The sequence below is a fragment of the Misgurnus anguillicaudatus genome, chromosome 2 (assembly GCF_027580225.2).
Source record: "Misgurnus anguillicaudatus chromosome 2, ASM2758022v2, whole genome shotgun sequence".
Taxonomy (NCBI): Eukaryota; Metazoa; Chordata; class Actinopteri; order Cypriniformes; family Cobitidae; genus Misgurnus; species Misgurnus anguillicaudatus.
Genome location: NC_073338.2, coordinates 36616587 through 36629442, shown reverse-complemented (window position 1 = coordinate 36629442; position 12856 = coordinate 36616587). Strand labels below are relative to the sequence as shown.

The window sequence follows — 12856 nt, the reverse complement described above, 5'->3', positions numbered from 1 at the left end:
TTTAATAGTTTTGTCTTTTCCTCTTTGTTGTCTTAATTCTGCCTTCTGTTCTATGAAGTGTAGAGTGTAAGGTGCATTGACTGTCAATGCACAAATACCAATGGTAAAGATTAGAGGAAAGCACATGGTTTAGTATGAGAGACGTCCATTAAAACTTTTGATTATTAATATGCGGTTGTTCTATCTAAAGCATATTGGATTTTGTCGTTTAAAAAAATACAAAATACTGCTTGTAAAGGTTCATTATAATTAAAATGGAAAAAAAGCTGTTGCTTCCATATGGCAAAGTTAATGATCTGAAAGGGTACAAGCATTTTTTTTTTTTTTTGGATGGTTGGTTTTTGTATAAATCAGTTTGGAAGTAATGTTTGTTTTAAACATATTGAATGTGGATTATTAAAAAATAATTATAAAATATACGTGTTCAGTGATTTTGTAAATACTAAAATGTTCAAGCATTTGCCAGTGCATGTGCCAGCATTTTCTAGTGTACTACTAAAATAAGTATTTTATTGTACTATTGTTTCATTGCCAGTATTAACAAAAATCAAGGCATATTACTAGTCTGAAGTTTAGATTTGTTATCTCTTGAAGGTGCACCATATAATAGTTTGTTTCTTTTTAAGAGTTTAGACACAAGCTGTTGTAAGCAAACCATTGGTATAGATTTAAACTTAAATCTTATTGATGCTCAAAACAAGAAGCACTCTAAAAAAAACAAACGGTGCTATATAGCACCAAAACCGTTGATTTGAATCGTAACCACAGAAGAACCATTTCTAGTGCCATATAGCACCGGTGAAGCACCCGTGCAGAACCATATAGGTGCCATATAGCACCACTATAGCACCACATTTGGTTCTACACAGGTGCTTCACCGGTGCTATATGGCACTAAAAACGGTTCTTCTATGATTACGAGCAAAGAACCACTTTTGGTGCTATATAGCACCGTTTGTTTTTAGAGTGTGGGTCTAGATAGTATATCTAGTATATAGATCGTTTTTAGCACAGCCCCTGATTTAAATGTAGGACAGAATACACGTTTGGCTAACCTTACCAGGTAAATTGTCTTGTTTTACAACCCGATTGCTAATTTATTTTAAGTATACTAGTCTTTCTCTTGTCTATCTCTCTTTTTGTAAGACAGGTTTTCTAAGATATATCATGAGAGAGTATGTGCAGATCATGTTAATATATTCTGTTCCCACAACATTCTGTGGATTACAGAGTTTACAACTTTTATTTTTGCTGTTGTGTTTGACGTCACTTTCAGAGGCAGCAATTATTTAGAGGGTAACACTTTACAATAAGGTTCATAAGTTGGCATTAGTTAATGTATTAACTAACACGAACAAACCATGAGCATTTACATTTAGTCATTTAGCAGACGCTTTTGTCCAAAGCGACTTACAAATGAGGTAAACAATAGAAGCAATTATAGCAACACAAGAACAGCAATACATAAGTGCACTGGAAAAAGTCTCATCAAGTTTAACACAGTATACATAGACAAGTTTTTTTTTAAAGAAATGTACAGATAAAGAGAAAGATAGTAAGTCCTATATTAGGAATTGTGGTAATTGCGAAAGAGATGGGTTTTTAGTTTCAGTCTTAAAGACGGCTACAGATACCGTGGGATCATCAGGGTGGAACGACAAGTGGAGTTGAGTGTCGTCCGCATAGCAGTGGTAGGAAAAGCCATGTTTTCGAATGACAGAGCCTAGGGATGTCATGTGTATTGAAAAGAGCAGTGGTCCAAGCACAGAGCCTTGAGGCACCCCGGTTCTGAGACGTTGGGGTTCAGAGACATCACCAATACATTTGTTATTTATTAATCTTTGTTAGTGTAAATAGAAATAAAACTTTTAATTGTTTGTTCATGTTAGTTCACAGTGCATTAACTAACTAACGTTAACAAGATTTTAATAAAGTATTAGTAATTGTTGAAATGAACATTAACAAAGATGAATAAATGCTGTATAAGTGCAGTTCATTATTAGTTCATGTTAACTGATAAACCTTATTGTAAAGTGTTACCGTTTAGAGTTCATCTTTATAATGGCTTTACGTTTATAGTGATTTGTATGTGTGCCCAGATGGTAATAGGTCATTTCAGAAAACAAAAGGTTTTGCAAATTGCATTGCAAAACAAGTCATTATAGGGCTCTTGTTTTGTGTAATGGTTGGTGTTGTGTAGGTTTGTCCATTGTGAGATACAGAGGAAAATGTTTTTGGGTGTATCACAAAACTTATACTTTATGTTAGATAGTGTGATGCTGAATCTACTTGGCCTACAACCACAGCCCTACTGACTCATTGTGTCAATGCATTGATAAAACGAACAGTCGGATATTGTTTGTCAAAACAAAGACAAAACTGGAGTCGTTGTATTTAGAAACAAAGATATAAAACTCAAGGTAAACACATATCTTCACAAAGGGGCCTTGAGAGACATAAAATAAAGTCAGGAATCTGGGTGTAATGTTGGGGGGTTATGCCAAAGCACCATCTCCAGAATTAGCCAAGACTAGTGAGGACAATTGAAAAGATTGTACACCACATGCTGCATATTGTATTGTGTATAACCCTAACACCCCTCACATCAGCTTTTTACTCTCTTGTCATCTGGCAAAAGACACAGAAGCATGTACCTCATGGCCAGACTGCGCAACAGTTTCTTCCCCCAAGCCATCAGATAATTAAATTCCCTGGGACTGGGTTGACAACAAACTACACTCAAAAAATACAATCACATATATTAAATCAATATTGCATGTAAACCTGCAATCTTGCACTCTGCAAATTCAAGTGATACCTCCTGTTACTGTCTCTTGTCTTGCCTTAATAAAGCCTCTATGACTTAAAGACATTTGTTGATGCTTTTATTTCCAGCTGGCTGGTTTACTGCAGTGGATTCCCTACTGGCCTTTCCAAAAAGACCTTACGCAGCTGCAAGCAGCTCATGCCAAGCATTATCATTCCATTCATCAGTTACTTAGTTAACCATTTATAAACCACTCAATGGCCTAAACCTCAAATCATTAGGATCAACTTAGTTAAAAATATCATAGGTTCACAGGTTTTGATTACTCTTAAATCAGATAAACTCTCAAACTAAAAAAAAACAACGCTCATTTAGCCGTATATTTTTACTCAAAAAAATAAATAAATAAATAAATAAATAAATAAATAAATATATATATATATATATATATATATATATATATATATATATATATATATATATATATATATATATATATATATATATATATATATATATATATATATATATATATATGTATGAAGAGTTTGGTTCCAAAACGCGATAAACGCCATTTTTGAAAAAAATGAGTTACTGCCAAAATCAGTATTATATCAGGTCAGTATAGTTAAAAGTAAATTCTTAATTTTACGCAAAATCCAATATCCGCTGTGTTATTCTGTCATCTTTTCTCCCTTTTTTCCCAAAATGAGATAAACGCCACTGCTCCTTTTTTACAGAACGCAATAAATCCATTTCTGATATTACAGCCCACCAGTCACGCAATGTAAACAAACAATGGCGGACGCGCTGAGTCCACGGAGTCCTAGTTTTCCTCATCTACTTTGTACTTCGTGATCAACAAACAAAACAAAATAATACTTTAATTGCATCGCTAAACCTGTGATGGTTTTCTGTGATGGGAAAGAAACGTAAGCCATCAGCATCTAATAATTTCCCTGAGAGGCACTCGGGAGACGGGTGCTTGTTCTCCCGACAGCAAGCTTCTCATGCTAACACATTGACCCCAGAGGATCTTATGAAAAACTTTCCATAATTTTACTCAAAGTCAACGAAAATCGAGCAGGACCAAAAACATTTTACCTCTGATCTCTGTGAAAGACGTTAAGCGAGGATGTCAAGTAACCGCAATGACAGTGATCTTAATATGACAAAGTAAGTGTTTTGATTAATAACATTAATGTTTATATTTTTAATTAGTGTGTACAACTAGTCAACTAAATGAATATAACATGGCAAAGATGAATGCACATTTATATAGGCTATTGATTCAATAGATTTATAGCATTTTGAATAAAAACTTGTCATGGATTTATTGCATTTTGTGGAAAAAATTATCCGTTTTTATAATAAATCTTTGAAAATCAACTTATGGATTTGAATTTTTTATGTTTTTATAACCTAAAGATGCTATGTGAAAGTTTGTAACAGAAAATAGTTGTTTTCATCTTGTCACTTTCTTGGTATAGAAAACACGTTTTTACCAAAATTTGTCAAAATGGATTTATTGCGTTTTGGACCCAAACTCTTCATATATATTTGTTTGTTTGTTTCGCGCATGCGCGGTAGCAAGTGCGTCGTCAGTCAGCCTTGCTTCGGCAGTGCTGCACGTGATCTGAAGGCGGCAAACGCTAGATTATTGATGTGTAAAATATCCAGCATAGAAGCTCATATTAGTTATATTCTCTGATGTTTTGATTTATTTGCTAGCCGGAAAAGTGAGTTAAATATCTGCAATATTTAATAACATTTTTCGCCTATAAAAATAGTCGTCACGTAAGAGTGCTTGCTTGCTTGCTTTGCGGAGTGCAGTGGCGGTTTTACAATGACAAGGTCTATATTTTTTTTATTTTTCTAGCTAACAGTAATACTGGCTAATATAAATGATAATACGACATTGTTTGCTTTATAGTAGATGGATGCAATGCAAAACGCTGGACGACAGGGAAAACAAACTGGTTCAGAAAGAGTAACGAGACTTTGTTTCGCGCATGCGCGGTAGCAAGTGCGTCGTCAGTCAGCCTTGCTTCGGCAGTGCTGCACGTGATCTGAAGGCGGCAAACGCTAGATTATTGATGTGTAAAATATCCAGCATAGAAGCTCATATTAGTTATATTCTCTGATGTTTTGATTTATTTGCTAGCCGGAAAAGTGAGTTAAATATCTGCAATATCTAAGAACATTTTTCGCCTATAAAAATAGTCGTCACGTAAGAGTGCTTGCTTGCTTGCTTTGCGGAGTGCAGTGGCGGTTTTACAATGACAAGGTCTATATTTTTTTTATTTTTCTAGCTAACAGTAATACTGGCTAATATAAATGATAATACGACATTGTTTGCTTTATAGTAGATGGATGCAATGCAAAACGCTGGACGACAGGGAAAACAAACTGGTTCAGAAAGAGTAACGAGACTGAAGGAGTAACGGCAGTCAGATGTTAGATCGAGAGGCAGGTAAGAGATGAAGAATGATGAACTTCTGTTCTGAGGGAACACTGATAGTGTTTTTAAAATTAGTAAGGGTACTCACTGCCTGCTTACTATGAAAATAAATTTAGACAATGGCTTCTACTCTTCCTCTGTCTGAAAATAGTTACCACACATGGTATTATGCACTGGGAAATGCATTTATTTTACTTAGTAACTGAACCCTAAACCAACTTTTTTAAATTAAAGATCTGTAAGAATGGGGCTTTATTAGTGCTGTTCATTGATTTTAGTAACTTTTTTGACATTTGGATATGAAGTGTTTCAATACAGGGCTCAAAATTAACTTTTTTATTTGGTAGCACTGGTGCTCCCAACTTTAAAGGAGCACCAGCAAAAATTTAGGTGCATCCATCCAAAAATTATAAAACACCACAACTACAATGTAAATGTTAATAAACTTATTCTTTACACATCCAGGCTTTACGCATCCTATGGCCAAGCATTTAAAATTTGGTCTTCTATTTTATTTTTATTTTTTTGCTGCATAGATTCCTAAATTAATACCCAAATGCTATTGAAATAGTATAGCAGCAATAATAATTTAACAATTACAGGTAACATGATTAAGATAACAATAGAAAATCTAGCAAACACGTAAAACACTGATTAATTGTGACATTACAAAAGTGACCTTAATATAGAAGGCTAATATATATTGGTATTGATACAAACCAGAATGCTATTACTACTAAATAGGCAATGTTTTAAAAATACTACAAAAACATACCATCAGCATTTTCTTGTTCCACATCAACATGGGCCACAAGGATGTTTGTCGGATGTCCATTCACCAGCGCATGCGCACATACACTATCAAACACTCTTTGACAGACAGGTCGGTGTCTCCATTAATAATGAACACATTTGTCACGACACGTCTTGTGTTTTTGGCACTTTCGGCATGTTTAAGCAAGGTCTGGCGCTTAAAATATTTTGATTCCGCCACCAACACCGTTTTACAGGATTTACAATAAAACACGGTAAGTACAACAAGCCATTTTCATAGCGGGGCCACTCGTAATCTTTAAGCCACTCTCTCCAAAAGGTTTAACGTCAAGTCTTATCTTCCGGTGGTGGAGTCGCATTTGAATCTGGATCGTCGTCATTAATTACAGTAGTAACATTGGCTGTAATCGGCTCGTTCTCGTCATGCTCGCGGTTCGTCTTTTCATATTTCCACGCTTCACATAACAACGTAGCACGGCAACTAGGAATGACTGACGCTCATATTAGCCAATCTGCGGTCTTCTTTAAAAGCAAGAACTTAATGGTGAAATTTGATTGGTTATGTAACGTTGGAGAGAACACTGAACCTGGGACAGCACCAGCGCAGCATCTCAATCTAAGTCAAGTCGCACCACAACAAAATGGGCAGTCGCACAAATGCTCCCAAATATATTTTAAGGTCGCACAGATTCAATTTCCATTCCAAAATGGTCGCAATTTCGAGCCCTGTAATACTACAAAATGTGGTGTAAAAACGTCTGAGTGCTGCCCTCTTCAGGTTGAACGATGGCTACTGCAGTTGAATTTTCCTATTGGATGTTGGGTCCAAAAAATACCTTGTGACGTAAGCAGGTTCAAGCCCACCACGCCCTTGTTACGATCTCACCACACACTTGGTGCGAGCTTAGTTCGTCCCCTCTCTCTCTATTGGGATCTGCCCACTTTTCTTGCATTTTTCAAATATTGCCAGTGGGTGGAGTCAGGCTCTGACTCTTATTGCTGCTACTATTACTACTATTAACGTTAACTGGTTTTTGGATTTTATGCACGGGGTGGCAAAGTTTTGGGGGGGGGTTGAAGAGCTAAGTCTAAACCACACAAATAAATACATTTATGTAGTTGCATAGTCAGGGTAAACCACAATAATCAGGCACCTGCTCTTGATGGGCCTCGGCTGTGTCAAGCAGTGAAAGTAAACTTAGAGTGTATTTTTGTATGTGGAAAGTCCGCTAGTTCACTTATAAATATATATTTTTTCTTTGGTGTGGTTTGATTTCACAATGCCCTCTTTGCAAGTGAACCAAAATTTGTAAACAAAGCCACTTGTGGACTTCCTCAGAGTGCACACTTTGATGACATCACGTCTGACTGGTCTGATAACCCTTTCCGAAGGACTTCTGGGTTGGTAAAGTGCGTGAAGCCTGCAGCAGTGCACGCTTCGTCGAAGACCGCATCAAGGGTGCAAAGGGGGCGCAATAGGTTTTAATAGTTAAATGTTACACATGATTGATAATTTCAGACTTCTAAGAGAAATTGACTGTGCTGGCTCAAAATTAAGTTTAAAAACGTGAAATCAATTAGACGTTCCTCACTCCTGTTTAAAATGGTGGATCCTTTCCAAAATTCGATGGAAGGTCTTTGAGACAAATAAACAGGTAGTCTAATAATAACAATAATAATTTATTATGATTATTAGGAAATATAGTCAGACCTTTAAAATAGTCTAGAATTTTATATTTATACATCATTATACTATTAAGGTTGTTTCTGTACATCACATTAAAATATGTTAAATAGTCGGTTTTAAAAGTTTACTTTAAAGAAGTACATTCTAGATGCCCACAACGATATAAAGTAACAATTAACTTTTGCAAAACATGACATAATCAGGAAGAATGATTACTTGTGGATTTAAAACTAATAATGAATTTTATGACATAGAATAATAATTATTCAAAATTATATATCTGCAGTACATTTGATCTCCAGATGAAACATCTCTTAACCTTCAGTTTTCCGCCAGTTTATACGGATGCCATTTCCTAGTCCCATGCTCTTAAGCTTTTCACCTATCTGAAAAGCCAGCAAGATAACAATCACCCATGCACATTAACACACATCAGTCTTAGCTGTAAATAACGATGAAAATGTTGTTAAGAATGTAATAATCCAAATTTAAGTAGGGATGTCCCAAACCGATCACAAAGATTGGAATTGAGTCGATTGAGGCATTTTTAAACAAATTGGAATTGGCTGCATGTATCGGATCATGGTTAGTAGCATGAAGATGATCAAACTCATGGTTATCAACTTTCTGTGTCAACTTCCCAATGCCAAGATTAATCCATTTAAGCATGCACATAAAGCAGTGACTTTGGCACCGGACAACCAGTTACGTTTAACATGGATAGAATGAGTTTCATAGATTTCTTCGGAAGAGAGAACTGTTGGAGAAAGTTTAACAAGGCTCAAAGTGGGAACCTTAGTTTTACCATGATATTTTTCTAGTAAAACTATATGCTAATGGAGTTGATAATCAATCTACCAAAAGCAAGATTACTACTTTTTTATTATACCAAGTTAATTTTTCTAAGGGCTTGCGCATAAAGGGACACAGGCTAAGGAAGAAAAGCAACATGCAGTCATATTTAGTTGTAAAGCTTATTCATTAGGTTGATATTAAAGGCGGGGTGCACGATCTCTAAAAGACAATGCTAACATTCAAAATCACCTAAACAAACACGCCCTTACCCCAATAGAATCTGGACCTTCTTTAGACCCGCCCCACACATATGCAACCCAGGCAACGATGTTGTAAATGAGTGAAAGCAATGTGAAAGCTACGGTAATCCAGCTCGAATGTGCTTTGATAGTACTGCATGTTTTAACATGTGAATCTTTTTTTTCCGTTTCACACGGAAGGCGACGTTAAATGCCCGGCTTAAAGCCAATTTATACTTTTGCGTCGGGGTTATGCCGTAGGGTACCCCAGACGCTATGCACGTAGGCAACGCCGTCATGAGCATTTATACTTCTGCGTTTGTGTTGCTCTGCAGTTACACCGCCGAAATGCGTAGGAGGAAACACAATGCATTCACGCCGACCAATCACAGATCTTGTGGTCCGCGTCGTTTCGACGTGTAGTTACATTTTTGAGGAGGTGCACGTCAGGTACTGCGAAGGCTACGGCGACAGGGTTCGCGTCTATGCGTATGTTACGGCGTACCTATAACGCGCACCTAACGCAAAAGTATAAATTGGCCTTTAAGAGTAAGAGGCGGAGTCTGCCTGACTCTCTTTTCGAAAGTGATTTTCATGTAAGTACTTTAAGTGTCCACCTAGAACCAGGAAAATACAAGTATAACATTTGGACTCGATGTCAGCCGATACTCAAAATAAATGAACTTGGATCAGTTTGGGGGCACAAAACATGATTGGGACATCCCTAAATTTAAGACAGAGACATACCTTATTCAAAATGAGCGTCTGTAATGAAGGATCATCCAAATTGCATTTTCCATCACAGGATAAGTTTAATCTGAGAAGTTGTTTTTGATATCCTATTTCAAGAGAAACATAGGGTAAAAGTTGCATACAAAATAGAAACAAATACATAAATATGGGGCACAGTTTGTAAAGCCTTATAAAATACTTCTTTAAGTATTTTATTCTGTTAACTGGGTAAACTCACCATCATAACAGATAAAAGGAAGTGATTGGTCACAGCTGTAAGTTGCCCATTTCCCAGAGTCAGTTGTTGACATGGCAACACAGTCACCAGTTGTTGGTTGTCCTGCTGTCCAGTATCTAAAGTAGAAACTCCTCTGGTCAGACCACTGCCAAGAGTCCAAAAACAGACCGATCCAGACCCATTGCCCACTTCCAGCAAGAGATACCTGGTTCTGCTCCACAGAGTTGTGGATGGTGGCCAGGTCAGTGTGATACTGTCGGCAGTAACTCTGAGCGTCTACCCAAGTTTTTGGAGTTGTTATCAAGATGTTTCCGACACTTTCTATTGAGATATGCAAAACTATTATCATGTTTTAGCACTTCTTTTCAGATAAACAGAATATTTTCAAAAATAAACAACTAATTACCATTGTAGCACACAAAGTTTAAAACATCAGAACATGAAAGATCGTTCCAGTGTCCACTGTGCAAATCAACACATGATCCATCACCAGAAGGTTCTCCTGGATTCCAGTCCTTGTACTGTGAAAGAGTGTCTTCTCCTGTAGACCAAACCCATTGACTCACCGTCACCCTCTTCAGTCCAATCCACGCTGATCCACTGTACCCAGGATCCACAGTATTTATCAGCTTGTTCACATCATTCATAGAGTCTATAGTAGCCAGATCAATGTGCTTCTGTCTGCAGTAACTCTGAGCTGCTGCCCATGTCATACTCTGATTTATGTAGTAGTAGGTTTGCAGAAAACCAAATGTGCTGCCCAAAAGTCCTGTTAAAATGAAGATGTTTAAATATATGCATATTCACGTTTACTTGTAAGAAAAGATTTGAATGACCACACCAACCTGACGGCATAATCAGCATAAACAAACTCATGTCCATCACTGTTATTGTAGCTCCCCTTTGTTGTTTCATCATCACTGTATAGACAATTTTGCAATTTTTGAGGGCTGCAACTCCACTTTTTAAATGACAATATCCGGACATACCACTGTTGTCAGTGATATAAGTATTTGAAATGAAAATGATTTCTTAATGTCTAGTGACATATCAGTGCCATTTTATGATTAATTGATATACATTTCTTACATACTGTTCCTTTAATATTTTGTTCATTGTTAATAAACGGAAACAGGAAGTGTTTCTGGACCAGTGTTGTTTGCAAAATGGTCTATATGCTGCTGTATTCTAAAAAGAGCAACAGTAAGATCAACAAAAAAACTATTTAGTTTATGTAGCACAGTTTTCAAAGTATGCATTACCGTAAATACATTGCCATGTTCCACTGCAAATTTACAGTACTGTGGCAACAAACTTAACACATAGATCTCAATTTTTCAAAGTTGCATTTAAATTTTCCTTTGTTAAAATACAAAGAACAAACTCTTAAAATTATTTTTTATTAATTACTTGTACTTTTAACAATTTACTTTGTCTTAAATCTCCCCCATTGTCTTTATTTCCTAATTGCATTTTTTTATGTTTGTGAAGGGATTATTTAGAAAATTACTGGACTAAAAACTGTTCCGTGCAATCTTCAAAACCATGGTTTTACAAATGGTAATCAATACACACACAAAAAACCATGGTTACTATTATGCTGCGTTTACAACAACCATGGTAGAGGCGTGAAGCGCAAGTGATTTCAATGTTAAGTCAATGTGAAGACGCGTTGACGCGCGTCTGGAGGTCTCGCGGATGAGGCATTTGGTGCGGCGCGGAAGACGCGTTTGTTCCTCATTTGCGCGTCTAGTTTGAATGGTGCTTTTTGTGCATTTTGCGTTTGACGCGAATTTGCGGCAGACGCCTAAGTTGAAAATTTTGCGCCGTGTTAACCAATCAGGAGCCTGCTTCCTGCTGTGGCGGCTCATTCACTCATTCAACCTGAAGGAACGCTTGATATTGTCCGTAAGCAGTCACCCGGAGCTATACAACAGCAGTTCTTATTTCTACAGAGACAGGAATAAAAAGGACCTCGCTTGGAAGAGTGTCAGTGAGGACATCAGGCAACCTGGTAAGTTGTAAATACACATTTCACTTTTGAGTTACGTGACGTTTATCGACCCGCGTTGTTTATTTTTCCCCCTATAGTAAGGTTACCAAATACAAACCGGTAACTCTCGATAAATGCACAATCAGTCATCTTGCAAACAGACATCCGCATAGCACTTGCCCCTCCCACAAGAAGTGGATTTTGCCTCTGACTTTGTCTTCTTCGCTCTACACGCGCGAATGCATTCAAACTGTTTAAGCTGCAAACTAGGCGTGGTAGACGCGATTTTGACAACTGAAAGGCGGTTGGTGTAGACGCAACATTAGGGCTGGGCCGATACCACTTTTTAATGTCTGAAACTGATGTCGATACCACAACCTTGAGTATCTGTCGATAGCGATCCAATACAATCTCTATCGCCCTTTTATTCAATTAAGCTGCAAATAACACATTTGTTAGCCCTTCAAAAAGGATCATGCTTAAACAGAGCAACAGAACTCAAACGTTTTTCTCTGCAACAAATGACTGTGCAAATTCAACACTCAATGAAACATTGTGCAATACTGATTCATTTTTATTCAAATATTTTAAACAGACTAGTAGCAACATTTTTAGTTAGTCAGCAGCACAAAAATGTATAATGCAATTTAAAGTGCAACTTTGTGCAAATTCGTGTTGCTCAGCAAGGTTGCCATGACAAGGTCCGTGTTGGTATCGGACTTCTCCCCAACTTATACAATATTCGATCCGGCCATTTTTGCCAATATCGAACTAATATCTATACTGAATACCGGATCGGCCCACCCCTAGTTACTATGCTTTTACTATAAAAAAATGGTTAATGTTTGTTAGGAGAGGGATATCTGTCTGTCAACCTCACTGAGGTTTACACAACATTTTAAAAATACTGTATTAACTTTTGTTTGAGACACTGATCCAAGTTTAAATATAAATATATTTCAGTTTTTTGAAGTTTTATTTTCTGTAAAATTGATGGAATAAAATTTGATGATGTTTAGTGAATTGTCTGGCTATAAGCTTAACATATTCCCTGCCCCTTGTATGTAAATTTATTAGATGTTTTGGCAAATGAGTTAATGTGTTTAGGTAACAGGGAGGGTGTGGTAGTCTCTGCCTCATTTAACAGGTAAAGTACACAGATTATATGAGA

At 36.7% G+C, this 12856-nt stretch overlaps 1 long non-coding RNA gene across 1 annotated transcript in view; it reads left to right on the top strand.

The window, feature by feature from the left end:
* The first annotated feature begins 4802 nt into the window (after nt 1-4802).
* The window catches only part of LOC129442755 (uncharacterized), a 119498-nt gene continuing 111444 nt past the window's right edge, over nt 4803-12856 (top strand). Inside the window, exons 1-2 of the long non-coding RNA XR_012358149.1 lie at nt 4803-5053; nt 5133-5239. This is a non-coding gene — a long non-coding RNA (uncharacterized lncRNA). The remainder of the gene's footprint in view (nt 5054-5132; nt 5240-12856) is intronic.